The sequence below is a fragment of the Alosa sapidissima genome, chromosome 20, assembly GCF_018492685.1.
Source record: "Alosa sapidissima isolate fAloSap1 chromosome 20, fAloSap1.pri, whole genome shotgun sequence".
Taxonomy (NCBI): domain Eukaryota; kingdom Metazoa; phylum Chordata; class Actinopteri; order Clupeiformes; family Clupeidae; genus Alosa; species Alosa sapidissima.
The window spans coordinates 28,717,704-28,725,203 of NC_055976.1; the positions used below are offsets into that span (position 1 = coordinate 28,717,704).

The 7,500-nt window shown below is 43.7% G+C and overlaps 1 protein-coding gene across 1 annotated transcript in view; it reads right to left on the reverse strand.

Moving 5' to 3' along the window:
- The window catches only part of LOC121694058 (tumor protein p53-inducible protein 11-like), a gene marked incomplete at its 3' end in the record, with an annotated part of 53,853 nt that overhangs the window by 22,445 nt on the left and 23,908 nt on the right, over window positions 1–7,500 (reverse strand). The gene's annotated exons all lie outside the window — the stretch shown is intronic.

A 7,500-nucleotide genomic window follows, 5' to 3' on the forward strand; every position in this document is an offset into this window, starting at 1 on the left:
GAGAGAGTGAGAGAGAGAGACTGAGACAGAAATGAACAGAGAGGGAGGGAAAGAGAGAGAGAGAGAGTGAGAGAGAGAGAGACTGAGACAGAAATGAACAGAGAGGGAGGAGAGAGAGAGAGAGAGTGAGAGAGAGAGACTGAGACAGAAATGAACAGAGAGGGAGGAGAGAGAGAGAGAGAGAGTGAGAGAGAGAGACTGAGACAGAAATGAACAGAGAGGGAGGAGAGAGAGAGAGAGAGACAGAGACAGAGAGAACAGGAACAGAATAAATTCAATTAAGTAAATTATAGGTATCGGCCCCCTGCAGGGCCTCATTACAGACTGCACCAATCCACACCAAACCACCAGCCTGCGCCCGTCTGGCCTGAACACACCCTTCAATCAGGCCCGATCAATAGATGCCTGATTACAGGCCAGCTCCTTGGTTGCAGTGAGCTCATACTGCATGTGGAAATCAGAGGATGGGGTCTACACTCAGAGCGATAAGCAGCTCGAAGAGACACTCAAGAGATCTACGCGTCTGGCCTGTCATCCATTCACATGCCAATCATCAGCCAACGCTGACAGGCAGTAAATATAGACATCAAAAGAAATGGACAGATCCACTTCAATGGAAACAAGTGAAGTCAATTTGAACCCATTTCCTACTATTGTGCTGCACATCTTCAGTGTCAGTTGAGTGGTATACATGTGCCGTTTAGCAACGGACTGAAATGCAGTAACTCGTCTGGTAAGTAACCTCGCTAAGAAAATGTATAACGTGCAGCTTTTGGTAAGTAATTTAATCCGGCATAGTGCCAATCCAACAAAACATCACTTTTTTTTCAGATGCTTTCCTCTATAACTTTCGTCTTCGAGTGTCTTATTCAATTCAGTTTGAGTGACTTATTGGTACTGATGTGGTTACTTGATGTCTATAGACTGCAAGTGTAACACAGTGAAGAATAAAGACTTGCACTGTGTCTAGTCTTGCCAATCCCAACCCAGGCACCTTCACTTTCCCACTGGCTCCTCTGGTTTGCTTTGGCTCCTTAAGGTGGGAATGCTTTGGGATAAACACACTCTCAACCCCAACCTAAGAGGCAGCCAGCAGTCGATGCGTCTCTGCCAGCATGTTTTGGTAGAAATTAGGCGAAAGATTGGCCTTATCTGCATCATTAAAATAATCCTGATTGCCTGTAATTGGCTGCCGGCAGGGTAAGTATGTTTACAGTAATGACCTGTTTGTGTCCTAGAGACTGAAATAGTGCTAAAATTACTATGCAGATGCATGACAGACAGCCAGGCACACCTACTAAATAAGGGTCTCTCAACAACAATGTATTAGAGCCAGAAAGGGGGGGGGGGGCAGAAAGAAAGAAAAAAGTAGGGACAGACAGACAAACAGAAAAGAAAGAAAGAAAGAGAGATAGAAAGATATATTGATAGATAGATGATAGAATGAGAGAAGAAAGAAAGAAAGAAAGAAAGAAAGTAAGACAAGCCTAGTCTTCACAGGTCTAGTTTTCTATGACCTCATCTGTAGGAGATTTTCTCATCATAATTGGGATGGAGAGAAAAGACTGAGTACATATGACTGCGTGCTCAAACCAAACCATTACAGAAAGGCCAATCAGCAAGCTGTGTCTGATGTTGGAGGGTGATGAAGATAAGACGAGAGAGCAGAGACAAGAAAGCAATGGTCTGGTATTACACTATGTCTTTTGTATACAAATAATAATAATGAATTCAAGGCTCTTATTTGATTTAGTTTCATAATTGTACAATTAGGGGCCGGTTGTGTAGGAGCCATTTCTTTATTTGTTAATTCATTTCATTTTTTCCCCTGTATTCGATCTTGTAAGAATGTGCCCTCTACAAGTTATTGACAAAGGCCATTAAATAGGACATTGAGTTGGTGGAGGTGTGGCTGACTAGGAGCACATAGCTTTTGAACTTATAGCTTTTGATAGCTATATAGCTATAACTTGTACTCCATGCTATTGCCAGTTTAACTTATATTTATATTTTTATTTATTTCATGCAAAAAGAGCTGTACATTTTCCATTTTCAGTTGTAATAAACCAGAGCTGTTTTGGAATTATCTGTTGGACTTGTTTTGTTTTTTTTGCAACATAAATACGGAGTAATGGACCCCAGGGCATTCGGTTCACAGAAAGTAATGCCCGCTCCAGGTGGTACTACGGCCCAGACGCGCCAGCGGGGGGGGGGGGGGGGGGTGGGGGGCACCTCTGCCATCCCACATCACACACTGGCTCTGTCCCAGCAGCTCCAGAGAGAAAGGCCTATATAGACCCTTTCAACAAGGTAAACAAAAATAATGCTTGAACGTTCTATTTGGGCCCCAATCTACTTCCTCTGCATTAAGATAACATATGGAATGTTAAAAAGGAAGTCTTGTGGGGCCAACTATGATGCTGATATTGGAACTCTCTTGAAAGGGTCCATATAAGGATGCCCACCTCGCTAAACCAACACACACACAGATCAGAGGGTTTAGCTCTGAGGTTTTAGTCAGAGGTAGTCATTAAAAGAAAAATAAAGAGGAAATGTTTTGATCATAAACACAGTCTTTCTGTTGATCTACCACATTGTCCACTACCGGACACACACACACACATCGCCACAGGCCCACAGTCAAGGGGACGTTTCAAAAACAACCACCCCTCACGGGACTGTCGGGAAACAGCATAGGGGTGCACACACATATACACGTACTGTACACACATACACACACACACACACACACACAAACACACACACACACACACACACACACACACACACACACACACACACACATCTACTGTTGTATTGTCATAATGCAATCGTGACTCTGATATCATATAATGCTAACACAAACTAATCTGCCTGGTGAAGTACAGTAAGGCTCTTATCTCACTGTTTTTTCTGCAAATTCTCATGTGTGTTTGTCTCTGACTTCATATTTAGCGCAAATCTATGTGAATATTTTGAAGTGAAAATATGAAATCATTCAAGCTCAGACATTTTGACTCTAGTCCTCACATCTTATTCTACACCTTCTCATATGAAGTCTAGCCGAAGCAGCCCTCCCTTTTTGCAAGCGTATTTACCGCTATACAGTACAATACCGTATACCTAAATGAACGCTCCATGCACGTGTATGGGCAGTCTGAGGAGACAGGGGAGTCCAGGAAGGACGGCCTATTGGACCAGGGCTTAGTTAGCCTATGTCAGGAGGGAAGGCTTACTGGAACTGAGTCTCAGCCACACTCTGCTAAACAAATAAATATGTCACTTCCTGCCCGGCCGGCTGGCGTAGCAGAGGGATTCATGGGTAATTTAGAGGCACACAGCGCCCCATTAGTCTCGAGCAGGCCTATCTGTCAAGATGACGCAAATCTGACAACACAACAAACACACACACACACACACACACACACACACACACACCAGACTGTCTAGCAGCTACAGTCAAGCACACACAAACACATACACACACAATGTGTAGCACCTACAGTCCAGCACACACACACACACACACACACACACACACACACACACACACACACACATATTTGTACCCCTATCTCTACAGATGTAGTTCAGACTGCCCAACAGAAACACAATATTAGAGAGGACTGTGCATACACACACACACACACGCGCGCATGCACCGCACGCTCGCACACATACTCACGCACACACAGTCCTGCACACACACATTAGACACTCAAACACACACAGACAGTTAAGCACACATAAAGAATCTAGGTTACCAGATACAGACCCCATTAGATAAACAAATGCCTGTGTCACTAGCGGTCAGGTTAAGAGAGGCATAATGTGTATATTAGTAGACACTGTAAACATGCTTTCGTATTGTGTGTGCAGCAGGCAGAGCCTGACTCAGACAGAGTCTCGTTTCTGTTGCTCTAGTGTTTACTGTTGAATCACCTGCACTCTCTAGTGCTCGCTTTTGATTCAGGCTGCAGTCCCTCACAGGCCAAGACATGACAATGATGCTGACCGGACCCTTTAGCGAAGGTTTACCGGACCCTTTACCGAAGGTTTACCGGACCCTTTAATGAAGGTTTACCGGACTTAACTGGACATTTACCAAATGTTCACCAGACATTTAGCATACACCAGCTCAGAGTTGCTGTCCAGCCGGAAGGCCCTGCTGCAGACGTGCGTAAGATTGGCCCATTCGGGGCTTGTTGCTGGGTAACGCAGTCAGCACCGTGACCCAGAATAAACACCGGCAGGTTATTACTGTCTCAGCTACCGCTTAAGAAAACATTAGACACACACACACACACAGACACACACACACACACACACACACAGACACACAACTAATGTGGAAACTTTAGACAGACAAATGAGTGAGAGAGTGTGTGTATCTCTCTCTCTTTCTCTCTATCTGTGTAGGTGTGTGTGTGTGTGTGTGTGTGTGAATCTCATCAGAAAGGTGCTTATGCAGTAAGCCAACTGCGTGCCCACCCATCTTCTTAATGGTCCTTCACAACCCATATCTCTCTCTCATACACACACACACACACACACACACACACACACACACCTACACAGAGGGAGGGAGAGAGAGAGAGAGAGAGAGAGAGAGAGAGACACACACACACATACACACACACACACATTCTTCCTTCTCCCTGCCATGGCAACTGTGCTGGCCCCAACAGAGATCAGAGTAAAGGTCGTGGGCAGATCTGTGTGATTTGGGCCCATGCAAAATGCATGAAGCAAGCTGTTAGATTATGGATGTCACATTGTGTGTGTGTGTGTGTGTGTGTGTGTGTGTGTGTGTGTGTGTGTGTGTGTGTGTGTCTGTGTGTCTGTGTGTTTGTGTGTGACAGAAACAGACCCAGACCCAGCATGCTTCCAGTGGTCACTGGAGATGAGGAATTCAGACTTGGAAACTCAAACACATGAGCATTCTTCAGGTTAGCATTAACACATGAGCATTCTTCAGGTTAGCATTAACACATGAGCATTCTTCAGGTTAGCATTAGCATTCTTCAGGTTAGCATTAACAGGAAGATTTCCCTGCAAGATTCCCTGCCTTTTTCTTCCCTGGTATCCATACTTGTTGACTATGCTTTTGTCATGATTTTCAAGGATTTTTTAAGGCTGCCCAAACAAGGCTACAGTGTTTGTGGACGCAGATCGGATTTGATCCGGAACCCCGTATCAAAACTGATTCGGTGTAGTCTAGCAGAGGCCTGATACTCATGACATGGTTTCAATGAGGATGATCATCATCTCTAGGTCCTTCACCAGGTTTGATCCCCACTCCCACCCACACCATAGATATAAATATCATCCCCACTCCCACCCACACCATAGATATAAATATCATCCCCACTCCCACGCTTTTGTCATGCTGGCCTCTATTCAAGGAGAACAAAACACACGGTCACTTTCAAAGCTCACAGTAGCGCACACACACACACACACACACACACACACACTGTTTTAGCCTTTCACACACAGCATCTTATATCGGCTGCACCATTTTATTCCACATTACAAGTCAAGTATCTTCAGAAACCATATTTTCCAAATAGTCTAATGTATCTGTTAACCATACACTACACTTAATACCTTTGAACGCAGACACTAGCACCTCATACTAAGACACAAATACTCTAGTCAATTTCCCATGATTCCTGTGCAGTATTACCCATGAGGCCATTTGGCCAGACAGAGAATATGTCTGCTGTCAAGAGTCTGTCAGCCTTAGCGTATCGATTCTGAAGACAGCCTCCCATCACGAAATCACACACATACACCCACACACACACACAAACAAACATATACACATTCACATGCACACACACAGACCCTTACACAACACCTCTTTCAGGCAGAGATCACTGGATCGAAATGCAATTCAACATGTTCTGATGGAACAGGGAAAAATGAGCTCAGTCAATGCCTTTCCACAATACACACACACACACACACACACACACACACGCACGCGCACGCGCGCGCGCACACACACACACACACACACACACACACACACACACACACACACACACACACGCACACACGCACACACACACACGCACACACGCACACACACACACACACACACTCATTCAGAGCAAGCGAGAGATTAAGGTGGCAGATGCCAGATCTATAGAGTTCAATCAGCAGCAAAGAGCAAATCACTAGGGGCTCTATACAGCTTCACAATACCCAGGAAGTACAGACAGGACCCATGCAGGAAGTACAGACAGAACCCAGGAAGTACAGACAGAACCCAGGAAGTACAGACAGGACCCAGGAAGTACAGACAGAACCCAGGAAGTACAGATACGACCTAGAAAGTACAGACAGGACCCAGGAAGTACAGACAAGACCTAAAAAGTACAGACTAGACCTAGAAGGTACAGACAAGACCCAGGAAGTACAAACAACACCCAGGAATGATACAGATGTGACAGAGATAAGACAATACTAATGAACACAAGACAAGACCAGAATGAGCTGAGAATAGCAGCAGATGTTCTATTCCCTCTTTATAGCAGCTTAGTAAACACAGTGCTGGTGTAACATGCAACTTAATAAACACAGTGGGGGTGTAACATGCATCTGATAAAGATAGAAGCAGCTTAATAAACACAGTGCTGGTGTAACATGCATCTGATAAGAGGCAGGAGTCACAGAGACTACCGTGACATGTCCCAATATTGTGCTCAGTTGATGCTGAGCCAAAATATTTACCAGGAGGCACACACTGACTTACACAAACACAGACATGCACGTGTGGGAAATTATTTTCAGATGACGTAAACTCTTATGTCATGATGGCATCAAGAACTGATTTCAGAATATTGCTACCTTAGAATAATAAGGTTCTATCTGCGTTTTGAGTAGTTCTGAGATATTGAGCTATAAAGTTTTACGAAGAATTCCATAGAGTTACATGGTAAATGGAATAAGTTATTTTTGATATAAAGTCCAAATATGTACACAACTTTAAGAAACACCTCATCTGAACTTAAGAAACTTTCAAAGAATAAAAATATGTAAATAACTCCATTTTGACAAAAATGTCAGATAGAACCTTATTATTCTAAGGTAGCGATATTTCAGGATTCATTGCAACTATTCATTTGAAAAGAACGGCTGCTCTTATTCTGACTATTATCATTATTCTCCTTAAAATTAGCACTGCATTCTGGGTATTTATCTATGCTGGAGTTCAGCTACGTTCAGCCAGACACACACACACACACATGCGCTCATCGCACACTCATCTCTCTCATCTCACAAGCACTCAGATATTCCATCTGTCATTATATTTTTTATATACATACATAGTTTTATAGAAATAAAATCAATACTGTTGCTCATAGGGGTCACTACAGGTCAAACAGCATCCACCTCTGCTGTATAAAATATACAGGATTAAAAAAAGCATCTTCTAAATGAATAAATGCACATGTGCTGTATAAAACACATCCTACATCTCCCTCACTG